Source organism: Eubalaena glacialis, chromosome 2 (assembly GCF_028564815.1).
Source record: "Eubalaena glacialis isolate mEubGla1 chromosome 2, mEubGla1.1.hap2.+ XY, whole genome shotgun sequence".
Taxonomy (NCBI): Eukaryota; Metazoa; Chordata; class Mammalia; order Artiodactyla; family Balaenidae; genus Eubalaena; species Eubalaena glacialis.
In genome coordinates this window covers 50,139,985-50,154,458 of record NC_083717.1, presented here as the reverse complement: position 1 = coordinate 50,154,458, position 14,474 = coordinate 50,139,985, and the positions used below count along the sequence as shown (strand labels likewise).

The window sequence follows — 14,474 nt, the reverse complement described above, 5'->3', positions numbered from 1 at the left end:
AAAGCCCAGAGATAAACCCACACACATATGGTCACCTTATCTTTGATAAAGGAGGCAAGAATATACAGTGGAGAAAAGACAGCCTCTTCAATAAGTGGTGCTGGGAAAACTGGACAGCTACATGTAAAAGAATGAAATTAGAACACTCCCTAACAGCATACACAAAAATAAACTCAAAATGGAGTAAAGACCTAAATGTAAGGCCAGACACTATAAAACTCTTAGAGGAAACCATAGGCAGAACACTCTATGACATAAATCACAGCAAGATCCTTTTTGACCCACCTCCTAGAGAAATGGAAATAAAAACAAAAATAAAGAAATGGGACCTAATGAAACTTAAAAGCTTTTGCACAGCAAAGGAAACCATAAAGCAGATGAAAAGACAACCCTCAGAGTGGGAGAAAATATTTGCAAATGAAGCAACTGACAAAGGATTAATCTCCAAAATTTACAAGCAGCTCATGCAGCTCAACATCAAAAAAACAAACAACCCAATCCAAAAATGGACAGAAGACCTAAACAGACATTTCTCCAAAGAAGATATACAGATTGCCAACAAACACATGAAAGAATGTTCAACATCATTAATCATTAGAGAAATGCAAATCAAAACTACAATGAGGTATCACCTCACACCAGTCAGAATGGCCATCATCAAAAAATCTACAAACAATAAATGCTGGAGAGGGTGTGGAGAAAAGGGAACCCTCTTACACTGTGGTGGGAATGTAAACTGATACAGCCACTATGGAGAACAGTATGGAGGTTCCTTATAAAACTAAAAATAGAACTACCATATGACCCAGCAATCCCACTACTGTGCATATACCCTGAAAAAACCATAATTCAAAAAGAGACATGTACCACAATGTTCACTGCAGCTCTATTTACAATAGCCAGGACGTGGACACAACCTAAGTGTCCATCGACAGATGAATGGATAAAGAAGAGATGGCACATATATGCAATGGAATATTACTCAGCCATAAAAAGAAATGAAATTGAGTTCTTTGTAGTGAGGTGAATGGACCTAGAGTCTGTCATACAGAGTGAAGTAATTCAGAAAGAGAAAAACAAATACTGTATGCTAACACATATATATGGAATCTGAAAAAAATGGTTCTGATGAACCTAGGGTTAGGACAGGAATAAAGATGCAGATGTAGAAAATGGAATTGAGGACATGGTGGCAGGGGGAAGGGTAAGCTGGGACGAAGTGAGAGAGTAGCATTGACAAATATACACTACCAAATGTAAAATAGATAGCTAGTGGGAGGCAGCTGAATAGCACAAGGAGATCAGCTCGGTGCTTTGTGACCACCTAGAAGGGTGGGATAGGGAGGGTGGGAGGGTGGTGCAAGAGGGAGGGGATATGGGGATATATGTATACATATAGCTGATTCACTTTGTTATACAGCAGAAACTAACACAACATTGTAAAGCAATTATACTCCAATAAAGATGTTTAAAAAAAAAGAAAAAAGAAAAAAAGAAAAAAGAAAAGACCTGACTAAACCAAGGTGTGCTATGTTCTTTGATGGCAGGACTCAAAACTTTAAAGATGTTAATATTCTGCAAATTAATGTTTAAAACTAGACAGAATCTCAGTGAAACCTCAATATCCTTAATTAGTTGGTTCCAATATTTGATGAGGGTGGTTTGTCCTCCTATATTTCCATATATATGATAAAGCTGTGGTAACTCAAATAGTGTGGTATTGTAGGAATAGGGCAATAAAACAAGAGTCATAATGTATATAAGGATTTAAACTATGGTTAAGGAAGTAACTCAGATTAGTGGAGGAAAGAATGGACCATTTGATGGTGTGGGGATAATTGGCTATAGTGAGATCTATTCCCTATGCAGTATACATAAATAAATTCTATTTGGATTTATTTTTATTTGTTGGCCACGCCATGTGGCATGTGGGATTTTTGTTCCCCGGCCAGGGATCAAGCCCGCACCCCATGCAATGGAAGCGCAGAGTCTTAACCACTGGACCCCCAGGGAAGCCCATCTAGTTGGATTTCAATTCAAATCTAAATACCAAAACAGTACAAACACTGAAAGCAAAAGTAGAGGGGTTTAGTTCTAATTTGGGGGTGGTTTCAGACTACCCAAGCAAGACAGAAAACCCAGAAACTATAAAGGAAAAGAGGAAGTATTTGACTAAGTTCTGACTTTGGGACAGGAGTTGAATAAGCAGCTGAGAAGCAAGGAACTTTTCAATCTATTGCTGTTTCTTTCTTTTTTTTAAAAGGAACATGTATTCAGGTACCATGTGAGTAATTAAAAAAAAATGTATCAAGGTCTTTGAACAATTATGTTTTGCAGCAGAGATTAATAGATCTTTAGCCCTATGTGCCAACAGCTTAAGTAGCACCCTCGATTATCAGGGGCTCCACAAAGGCACAGGGGCCAAAAAAGAGATTTCCTCCCACCTCAGGACCTTTGTACTTGCTGTAGCCTTGGCCATTTTCCCTTCCCACATGTTTAGCTCCTTCATTTTCTTCATGTTTTTCCTCAAATGTCATCCTTTCAACAAGGCTTACAATTAGCACTTTATTTAAAATTATAAAAGCCTCCTCCCATCCCGTTTCTCTGTTTTATTTTTTTCCTTAGCTGTTATTTAACATACTATTATGTTCTCTTTATCTCCTGCCCACTCCTGCCCAGAAAGTAACCTCCATGAAGGCAAGGTTTTGTCCATTTTGTTCACTGCTGAATCCCTAGAATCTAGAACATATAGGGCACATAGTAGGAAGCTAACAAATATGTGTTGAATGAAAATAAGGTGTTTGGAGGAGTTAAGTGTCTGGAATGCTATCACCCAAGGAGCTCTGTGTTTTTATCACTGTAGAAAATGAAATCTCACACTTCCCAGAGATGACTCAGGGTGGCTCTGAAAACGTGCACCTCAGATTGGAACTTGAACCCACGTGGCCGGGACTCAAACCCGGCCGAAACCTATGGTCTTCCAACTGATTTCACACCCCTGGTTTCAGGACTTAATGAAGCTCAGGTTCTTAACGTCTCATCGTGGAAAGAATTCAGTGAGAGACAAAGTGATAGGTAAGGAGTGGACTTATTTAGAGAGAAACACACTCCACAGGCAGAGTGTGGGCCATCTCAGAAGGTGAGAAAGGCACCAGGGTATGGGGTTGTCAGTTTTTATAGGAGTGGTAATTTCATAGACTGAGTGGGAGGAGTATTCCAGCTATCTCAGGAAGGGGTGGGGATTTCCAGGAATTGAGCCACAGCCCACATTTTGATCCTTATGGTAGGCCTTGGAACTGTCATGGCACCTGTGGGTGTGTCATTTAGCTTGCAGATGTGTTACAGTGAGCGTATACTGAGCCTCAAGTTCTAGTGGAAGTGGACCTGTCTGCCATCTTGGGCCCATTTGGTTCTAATCAGTTTATGACATGTCCTCGGGCTATGTCATTCTTTCAAATGCTTTGCCCTGCCCCCTTCCCTCCTGGTTCAGCTCTAAGGGGAGCCTCCAGCTCCGGACACAGTAAATACTGCAGCAATGCGCCATGGAAGTGAAACTGGGACCATTCTTCTTCCTCTGCTTGGGGGTGCCCTGGTCTTCCTCAGGTGGGTTGCTTCAAAGGTGAGGTTGCATGATGGGGAGTAGCTGAGAGGCTCCCCTGAGCCACTGTTTGCTGGGGTGCAGGGAGAAAGCAGGCAAATGAATTCTACACCCATCCTGGGGGCAGAGGATCAGAAGGGCTGAGGATGCAGCTCTGAGGGAGCCGGTCCAGAAGGGCAAACTTCAGAGCTGCCAACCAAAGAGGGTAGGTGCCAGCTGACAGGCCTTTGGGTTCCAAGGCCACTGGCATTTTAAAACTACCCCTGCTCCCTCTCTCCCCTGTAAAAAACACCTTGAAACAGGCCAAAAAGAAATAGTAGAGAAACAATTGCTTCTCATTGAATTTTGCTACTTCAAGTGAGTAAAAGCTTGAACATTTAATAAAAAAAAGGTATTAGTTATGAGAAAAAGCACTTTACAGTTGTTAGGAAAAAACTGAGAAGACTGAAAAAATGGGCAGAAAAGATTACTGGGGGCCCTGCGTTATGGGGGCCATTCGTTGTCTTTGAGCTAGTTTTCAACTGTATACGTTTTCGAAAAGGGATAATACAAGCGATTCTTGCCCATAGAAACAGAAATAATAGAAGGAAGTGGGAAGGGGTGTAGAGAGTGGGGCGCCAGGCCGAGGGGCGCTGGCGAGGGCGTGGGGCTGCGAATAGCTTCTCTTCCAACAGGAGTAGTAAGAGAAATACTAACTACTCACTAACTACTCATCGGAAGTGGTAAGCTCGCTTTCGAAACTGTCTACAGGGAGCAGGGGTCGCTAGCGACGACCGCAGGGCGGTGGCCCCGGCGCTCAGGGCAGGGGAGGCGGGGCAGGGAAAACACCGGGGCGCGGGGTGGGCAGCCGCGGTGCTGGTGCGGGGCCATTCCTGGAGGAGGGGGCCGGGGCGGGGCGGGGCAAAGGGCGGGGCAGAGGGGCGGGGCGGGGCTGGGCGCCCAGAAAGCGGGAGCATGGAGGCTGAGGCCGCGGGCAGGACTGCAGGTAAGGGGAGCTGGGGCCAGGCCGGCCCGGAGCCTGCCCGCTTCCCTCGCGGTCTGCCGCGCGGGCCCCACCCCACGTGTCGGGTTTCAATGGCTGGGCTGGCCTGAACGGTCCGGGCCCCCGCGCTGCAAAACGAGACTGTAAACAGCGCGCCGCGGCCAGGGAAACTCTCCCCGGAATCGGCGCCAGGGCGCCGCGAGCCGCGCACCTGTTGCCGCCAGGGAACGAGATAGTGGGCGGCCCGGGATGTCAGGGGCGAGACCACCCCCGGGAGGGGCAACCCCCGAGGGGTCTCGGTCACCGCCCTCCCGGCCGTCCCTAGGGCCCCCGGCAGCCGGGACTCGCTGGCCTGGCCTGGCGAACTCCCTGCCTTCCCTTAGCCTTGGTGGTCTTGTCTGTGAAATGGGAAGCGCACGGTGGGGAGGGTTCAGTAAGGCAGCTCGGGGGACGGCGGGTGCCCCTGTTGCCCCTGTTCGGGGACTGTCAGTTCTGGCCCCCGGCCCGGTGCGCGGCGGGCGTGCCGCCCCGGGTCCTGCAGGCCAGCAGGGGAGCCTGGGTTTGCGGGCGCGCCCGGGAGCCCGCCACCTCCCTCGCGTCCCTTGCCTGCCCCCTCTCCGGAGAACCGGGCGAAACCGTGAGACTTCTGAATTTGAAAGCACGTGGGACAAATCCCCGAAAGAGTTTCCAGCAGTCCTGCAAAGGAAGGAGTATTTGGATGGGAGCAGGCATAGGGGCGTTTGATGCCGAGAAAGTGCCTCTTTCCCTCCTGCATCTTTCCTTTGTTCCCCCGGAGACCCGCGGCACGTAGGGCCCCTTGGCTGGGTGCTCACGTCCAGTACGGCCCTCGCTAGAGCCCTGCGCCCACGTGCGGTCAAACCGCAGATTGGCCACTTTCTCCCACCACTCATCTCTAAGGAAAAACTCAATCTTACAGAGGCTCCTCTGCCTTTTATTAGAAGCCAGCGATGGCGGATTACTTGTTATTGTGACCTGCATTCAAAAACTGTGACTTTGAGTTGTTTTTCCCGATTTCAAGTGAGGGAGTTAAGGAGAGAAGGTGGCCACTGCCACTTGTATGAATTAGTTACATTCCTCGTCAAAGTTTTCATTGGTCTAGAGATTGAGAAAGGGTTTTGTCTCTAGTTTTAGAGGGAGAAGTACTATTTCGTTTTTTATTTTTCTGTGGTCGTTTCTGGAAAGTTGGTTAATAGTGAGTGCTGTTGCCAGTTTATTGTTTGAGAACTGGGGCAAGAAGAAAAAGTGACTTGCTCTTTTGCTATCACCTTTCTCACCTGCAAAACGGAGAAGACTTTGCCCACTTCGGGACTTACTGTACAGAAATATCTCATATATTTTAAACACTTAGCTGGTCTGCACACAAAGCTGCTCAGTTTAGCTTTCTCCCTTCCCCTCCCCCTCAGAGTGGTACCATGAGTCAGAAACTTCCTCCCAACTACTGCCTTAGAGCTGTGCTTATTCTACCCAGCTTTACTCTGTTTTAATGGGAAAAGTAATGGTATTTTCATCTTCTGGAAAAGTGTAGTTGGCCTAAACGGTTTCAGGATTTTCCTGTATTTATGTCGGCGTTTGCTGTGGCTTTCATGGTTGCTGATGGCCCAGATGACACACAGCAGTTGCACATTAATCATTTCCACATGTGCTAGATCCTAATGGATGGGAGTTTTACATAGCTGAATCGATGCCTGAGCTTTGATAGCCCATTTCCAAAAAGGGCTTCAGCCAACCATGCCTACGTGGGAATCCTTTTTCTTTTAGCAAGGAAGCATGAAACTGAGAATTGTGCTTTCAGGTAAGGCTGTGTCCCGGTCCCCACTTAGTTCTAGCACTAAAAGGTAGGGAAAGGGCACATGACATTCCCGTGGGAGTTGCCTCTGTATCTAGATGAGGTTCCTCAATATTGGTGTGTCTGGGTGGGGGTACCCTCAATAATTCAAAACATACCCCAGGGCCACACACACATTCTCTCTCTCTCTCTCTCTCTGGGTCTGTATGTATTTTTAATTTTCCTGATACTGAAGACCGTCTTAGGTTCCACCAGACCATCAGTTGCTGACATTTCAGCTTGGAGTATAGTAGAAAGGAAGAAGAAAGTCAGACATGACCCAGTTCTGTTACTCCTCTCATCCTTTACCTTGAAGTTCCCTCATCTATAAAATAAGGTCTTGACCTGCCTCATAAGGATTAGATGAGACCTTGTGTTCATCAGAGTGGACTACTGGGCCCCTTGTGAAATTTTGAGTAGACTCAGAGAAGGCCCTTTATTTTGCCCCCCCCTTCTGTTTACACAGCAAATGGAAGCATCTGTGAGAATTACCTGTTTTATGATCTCCATTTAGGAAGTCAGTTTAGTGTTCCAATTTTGAAAAGTTAGGTGCCAGACAGTTTGCAGTGGTAATACAAGCAGAGCTTTATAGACAGGAAAGCTAGCAAGCAAGGAGGAAAATCCAGATGACTCCAAAGCTTGGGTTGGGACAGTGGTGATGCCACTAAAGAAACTGACTCTGGGAGGGGGAAAACATGATGCAGTCTAAACACAGTGACTTCAAAATGTTTCAGTAGCTTCCCGTTGGAGACACTGAAGAGTTAGTCAGAAACACTGATGCTGGAGCAGAGGAGGAATCTAGAAAGGCCAGTGCTGGCCCTTTTGGGGCTCTATTGGGGACCCTTTTTACTGAGTGGAAGGAGCAGAGCAGATGGAGGCATGGTGAGGGCATCTCCTGGGAGATGGGAGGTGGGGAGGAGCTGAGGGCACAGCCCAAAGGCTCAGGGAGGGAGAAGCTCTGAGAACCTGATGTTGAGACCCAAGGAGGAGAGACTGAAAAGAAAAGAAGCCCATGGGGGCAGGGCCTGGGGCTGAGGGAGGCCTAGGCAGGTGCTGACTGCATGGGCTCAGAAAGAGGGTCAGGGAGAGGGAGAGGCCAGAAGGGAAGGGGGTCGGCATGTCACATGACCCTGAAGGGGGTCAAGCATAGCTGATGTTTCAGGGACAAGAAGAGGGAGAAGGCTGAGCTTAAGGTGGTGGCATGAGTGTGGGGAGGTGGATTTTCCCTTGCGTTTTTGGTGGTGGAGACTTGAAGACACTTTTAGTAAACTAACCCTTAGGAGCACTTTTCTGCCTGCCAAGTATTGCTCTAAACCCTTTCTAAGTGTTACCTTAATTGATCCTCATAGTAAATAGTAAAGGTAGATACTATTATTATCCCATTTTACTGGTGAGGCACAGAGATATAGTCACTTGCCTAAGGTCACCTGGCTAGTAAGTGGTAGTGCTGGGATTTCAATTGGGGGGTGATTGGCGGTGGTGGTCTGACTCCCCAGAGAAAGGGACTTATAATGAGGGTGATGTCCGCCCCCCTTCCCCCTGCCCCAAACCGAAGTGGAGGCTCAGGAAGGTGATAATCCATGAGCTAGCTCCTCAGAGATGACCTCATGTTAACATAACACTTCAAAAAAAAAAAAAATCAAATATTCATCAGCGATTTTGGATCTTCTCTAGTTCAAAGTGTAGAAGTGTCCTCTTAGAGGAACAGGGACCTGGCAACTTGGGGGAGTCTCAGTTCCTGAGGGGCAGGGCCTCACTGGGGTTATGACAGAGGGCTGGGCTGGGCACTGGGACTCCTGTCACTAAGTGCTTTTGTGCCCCACGTGAGTCTCCATTCCTTCATCAGGTGGGAGGGGAAAGGATAAGATGGTCTCTAAAACTCCACTTGGCCATGAAGTTTGTCAGCTACTTCCTGTCACTGTAACCAGACTGTAATCCTACTGAGGGCAGGACCCTTACTGATCTTTCTGTCCTAGTGCCCTGCTTGCTGCTGGCACATGGTCGGAGCCCTGTGAGCTTTGGATGGAGGAATCATTTCCTTTCAGGTGCCGGTGAAGACCTTTGTTGGTTCCCTGGCTACAGGAAGGGTTGCTGGGAAGATTTTGCAGATTGTGTGTTTTAGGATGTGGGGTGATTCAAGCTGGCCTGCCACCCTTGGGATGAGTGCCACTGGTCAGCCCATCCCCTGGGGAATGTCTTTCTAGGGGTCCCACTCTTCTTGGGAAGGCCTGGTCCTCAGTGGGTCCTCCTAATGGCCTGGGCATTTTGTATGTCCCCTGTCTGTTGGTTGTGATTCTTTGCCATATAATGGAATCCATCCTATAGATGGTCGTCGTTCACCCCCATCTCTAGACATCAAGGGGTGTATTATGTCTGTATTAAACAGGGATCTCTGCTATTCTAGGCCAGGCCAGAGATGGCTGGTGTCCTGACCTCCGGCTCCTGCTGTGGCCTGGCAGGATGGAGTGAATGACCAGGCGTCCAGGACTCGGGCTGGGCAGTGGGAAGGGAGTGGGCACTGAGGTGTTGTCTTTCTGACCTTTGAAACCCTAGTCTGGTGACCGGCTGACTGGCCTTAGCTGGGTTCCTGACAGCAGCTGGCTCCTGGCTCCTCTGATGACATTCTTATTTGTAGCTCAGCTCTGGGAAATTCCAAACAGAGGATTATAGAAAAGGGCTGTGTTTTCTGCTGTGTTGTGTGGTATAGAAAGCAATTTTAGGGCAAAATTCAAGCACACTTGTTGGTCAGATGCCCCTGGTGTCACGTGACTTTTAAAGTCAGGGTTATTGTGGGGGTTAAGTGACTGTCAGTAGCAACTGAAGGTCCAGGGCCTTTGAATAACGTTTGTTAGGATGTAACAGCTGTGGTTTACAAATTCCATGCCTTTTAGTGCACCCATCCTCTGTTGTGGGTGTTTCCTTTTCCAAGGCCGATGATCAGCAAGCTTCAGTGGGGGTGGGACGCACAGCATGTGTATCCAAAGGCCACTGTCTGTCGAAATCCAGGCATGTCTCTCTCCTTGCTTCTTTGGACCACTGGGAACCCTTTCGCAGCAGACCCTTTGCATTCCCTGTGCCCAGGCAGTGGCTTCGCTTCCTGCTTAAACCAGTGCCTATTATCTGTCGAGGCACAGAATCATTTCGATGCTTCTTTGCTCCTCCGAATCTGGGCAGCCATGGGGGCCACTGGGAATGGCCTGAGGCTGAGGGCTGGGGGCTCCTGGGGAGGGCAGGACACATTCTGTCCATGTGTGTGTTGGGGGCTCCCAAGGCCCAAACCCTCCTAGACTGCTTGGTTTCCTTGTCTTGCAGAAATTAAGACAAATGTGTTTTTCTTGGAAACCGAGTCTCTAACCACTACTCGCAAGTTCCACTGACAGAGAGAAAGCTGTATTCATTTACTCAGTGCATTTTGCTGAAATAACCCCTAATTGGAGTCCCTGAGTGTTTCATTCAGTGGTAAGTGCTTGAGAAGTCAAAGTTGTGGGGATGCCATCATTGCAGAGACTTCTGCTCACGGTGCTGTCTCCCCGCCCACTGTGCTCTGTGAAATGCTGCTTAGTGGACCAGGGTTGGTGAGTGTATGTATGTGGGGAGAGGCATATAGGCTCAAACAGTGAATTATACTTGGTTGTTCATTTTGACCTTTATGTTTTCCAGCAAGTGATTTCTTTAATGCATGTGTGTTGCCCATGTTTGGGCTATTAGAACGTCCTGGAAAAACATTTTTGTAAGCTATGCAGAAGGAAAAGAATTGCTCTGTGTTTCTTCAGAATACATGATAATTGAGTAAAAATATTATTAAGATATTCAAAAATGCTTGGTCAAAACACTAATAAAAATCTGTCCTTGTGCAAAAGCATAGTCTAGTTACTTGTTGGCAAATATATATATATATTTTTAACATCTTTACTGGAGTATAATTGCTTTACAATGGTGTGTTAGTTTCTGCGTATAATAAAGTGAATCAGCTATATATATACATATATCTCCATATCTCCTCCCTCTTGCATCTCCCTCCCTCCCACCCTCCCTATCCCACCCCTCTAGGTGGACACAAAGCACTGAGCTGATCTCCCTGTGCTATGCGGCTGCTTCCCACTAGCTAGCTATTTTACATTTGGTAGTGTATGTATGTCCATGCCTCTCTCTCACTTCGTCCCAGTTTACCCTTCCGCCTCCCCCTGTCCTCAAGCCCATTCTCTATGTCTGCATTTTTATTCCTGTCCTGCCCTTAGGTTCTTCAGAGCCATGTTTTTTTTTTTTTTTTTTAGATTCCATATATATGTGTTAGCATACGGTATTTGTTTTTCTTTTTCTGACTTACTTCACTCTGTATGACAGACTCTAGGTCCATCCACCTCACTACAAATAACTCAATTTCGTTTCTTTTTATGGCTGAGTAATATTCTATTGTGTATATGTGCCACATCTTCTTTATCCATTCATCTGTTGATGGACACTTAGGTTGCTTCCATGTCCTGGCTATTGTAAGTAGAGCTGCAATGAACATTGTGATACATGACTCTTTTTGAATTATGGTTTTCTCAGGGTATATGCCCAGTAGTGGGATTGCTAAGTCATACGGTAGTTCTATTTTTATGTTTTTAAAGAATTTCCATACTGTTCTCCATAGTGGCTGTATCAATTTGCATTCCCACCAACAGTGCAAGAGTGTTCCCTTTTCTCCACACCTTCTCCAGCATTTATTGTTTGTAGATTTTTTGATGATGGCCATTCTGACTGGTGTGAGGTGATACCTCATTGTACTTTTGATTTGCATTTCTCTAATGATTAGTGATGTTGAGCATCCTTTCATGTGTTTGTTGGCAATCTGTATATCTTCTTTGGAGAAATGTCTATTTAGGTCTTCCACCCATTTTTGGATTGGGTTGTTTATTTTTTTGATATTGAGCTGCATGAGCTGCTTGTATATTTTGGAGATTAATCCTTTGTCCGTTGCTTCTTTGGCAAATATTTTCTCACATTCTGAGGTTTCTCCCATTCTTTTCATCTTGTTTATGGTTTCCTTTGCTGTGCAAAAGCTTTTAAGTTTCATTAGGTCCCATTTGTTTATTTTTGTTTTTATTTCCATTTCTCTAGGAGGTGGGTCAAAAAGGATTTTACTGTGATTTATGTCATGGAGTGTTCTGCCTATGTTTTCCTCTAAGAGTTTTATAGTGTCTGGACTTACATTTAGGTCTTTAATCCATTTTGAGTTTATTTTTGTGTATGGTGTTAGCAGGTGTTCTAATTTCATTCTTTTACATGTAGCTGTCCAGTTTTCCCAGCAGCACTTATTGAAGAGGCTGTCTTTTGTCCATTTTATATTCTTGTCTCCTTCATCAAAGATAAGGTGACCATATGTGCGTGGGTTTATCTCTGGGCTTTCTATCCTGTTCCATTGATCTATATTTCTGTTTTTGTGCCAGTACCATACTGTCTTGATTACTGTAGCTTTGTAGTATAGTCTGAAGTCAGGGAGCCTGATTCCTCCTGCTCTGTTTTTGTGTCTCAAGATTGGTTTGGCTATTCGAGGTCTTTTGTGGTTCCATACAAATTGTGAAATTTGACGAATATGTTTTTAATCATAAGAATTAAATATGAATACTGACAGATCATCTTGTTTTCATTTCTTGCCTTTTTTTAAATTGAGATTTCCCACACCCTGGCCCTAATTCCATTTTTTTCTCTCTCCTATTTTGAAATTTAATATCTATATTTCTATTCTTTTAGGGGCTAACTTAGACATTTTAATGTGCATGTTAATTCTAATTAATTCTGAAATTAATCAGTTTAAAACTTTCTCTGGAATCATATAAGGGCCTTGAAATGCCGTCACTCAAATTACTTCCTTCCCAATTTCTGTGCTATGTGTTATGTAGCACCTTAGTTCTATTATGATTTTTTTTTTTTAAATCTCCTTAAATTAGAAGTTTTTGTTTTGTATGGTCAGCATTGGCTTGGGTTTTATCCACATGTTTCTCATTTTCTTTGCTCCCATTCCTTCTTCTCCTTTTTTTTTTAAATAAATTTATTTATTTAATTTTTGGCTATGTTGGGTCTTCATTGCTGTGCATGGGCTTTCTTTAGTTGCGGCGAGCGGGGGCTACTCTTTGTTGCGGTGTGTGGGCCTCTCATTTACGGTGGCTTCTCTTTGTTGTGGAGCACAGGCTCTAAGTACGTGGGCTGCAGTAGTTGTGGCACGCGGGCTCAGTAGTTGTGGCTCATGGGCTCTAGAGCACAGGCTCAGTAGTTGTGGCTCACGGTCCTAGTTGATCCGCGGCATGTGGGATCTTCCCGGACCAGGGCTCGAACCCATGTCCCCTGCATTTGCAGGCAGATTCTTAACCACTGAGCCATGAGGGAAGTCCCTCCCATTCCTTCTTGACTGATTTCCTTTTGAGGTCAATTTCCTTTCCCTTGATAATAGGCATCCTTTAGAAATAACATTAGGGAGGATCTGCTGGTAGTAAACTCAGGTTTTGTTTTTCTAAAATGTTTTTTATTTCACTCACATTGTTGGAAGTTACTTCTGCTGATGGAGGGTGAAAGTTATTTTCCTTTCCCACTTTAAAAATGTTCTTCCATTGTCTCCTGGCTTCCATAGTTGCTGTTGAGAAGGCAGCTGTCAATGAAGCTGTCCTTCTATTGGGAGGATGTGTCTTTCCCTTCTGGCTGCTTTCATGGTCATCTTTTTGTATTGGATTGGTGAAAAGGTTCATTCAGTTTTTTCCATAAGATGGCTCTAGTAGCACTTAGTTGGCTTTAACTTCATTTGAAACAACTTTGTTAGATTGTATTGTGACAGCTGTGGTACCAGCATGCATTTAAAAAAACTTATCAAAATTGGTGAATTTTTGTGTAGACATTTTCATATTGAAGATGGAAGAAAAAAAGCAACGTTTTCAGCATATTATGCTTTATTATTTCAAGAAAGGTAAAAAAGCAACTGAAACACAAAAAAAGATTTGTGCAGTGTATGGAGAAGGTGCTGTGACTGATTGAACGTGTCAAAAGTGGTTGGTGAAGTTTCGTGCTGGAAATTTCTCACTGGACAATGCTCCACAGTCGGGTAAATCAATTGAAGTCGATAGTGATCAAACCGAGACATTAATTGAGAACAATCAACATTATACCATGCGGGAGATAGCTGACATACTCAAAATATCCAAATCAAGCATTGAAAATCATTTGCACCAGCCTGGTTATGTTAATGGCTTTGATGTTTGGGTTCCACATAAGTTAAGCGGAAAAAAACCTTCTTGACAGTACTTCCACATGTGATTCTCTACTTAAATGTAACGAAAGCATTCCGGTTTTTAAAACAAATTGTGACGGGCGATGAAAAGTGGATACTGTACAATAACCGTGGAATGGAAGAGACTGTGGGGCAAGCGAAATGAACCACCATCAACCACACCAAAGGTCGGTCTTCATCCAAAGAAGATGATGTTGTGTATATGGTGGGATTGGAAGGGAGTCCTCTATTATGAGCTCCTTCTGGAAAACCAAATGATTGATTCCAACAAGTACTGCTCCCAAGTAGACCAACTGAAATCAGCACTCGATGAAAAGCATCTGGAATTAGTCAAAAGAAAATGCATAATCTTCCATCAGGATAACGCAAGACCACATGTTTCTTTGATGACCAGGCAAAAACTGTTACAGCTTGGCTGGGAAGTTCTGATTCATCCGCTGTATTCACCAGACACTGCACCTTTAGATTTCCATTTATTTCGGTTTTTACAAAATTCTCTTAATGGAAAAAGTTTCAATTCCCTGGAAGACTGTAAAAGGCACCTGGAACAGTTCTTTGCTCAAAAAGATAAAAAATTTTGGGAAGATGGAATTATGAAGTTGCCTGAAAAATGGCAGAAGGTAGTGGAACAAAATGGTGTATAGGTTGTTCAATACATTTCTTGGTGAAAATGAAAAATGTGTCTTTTATTTTTACTTAAAAACTGAAGGAACTTTTTGGCCAACCCAATATTTGTTGTTTTGCAGCTTGACCACAGTGTGTTTAGGAGGGGAGTTTTCTTTATTTT

At 44.8% G+C, this 14,474-nt stretch overlaps 1 protein-coding gene across 1 annotated transcript in view; it reads left to right on the top strand.

The window, feature by feature from the left end:
• Positions 1-4,546: 4,546 nt before the first annotated feature.
• The window catches only part of LOC133084985 (protein FAM169B-like), an 89,775-nt gene continuing 79,847 nt past the window's right edge, over positions 4,547-14,474 (top strand). Inside the window, 1 exon segment of the mRNA XM_061181807.1 lies at positions 4,547-4,583. The gene's annotated coding sequence lies outside the window, so the exon portion shown is untranslated.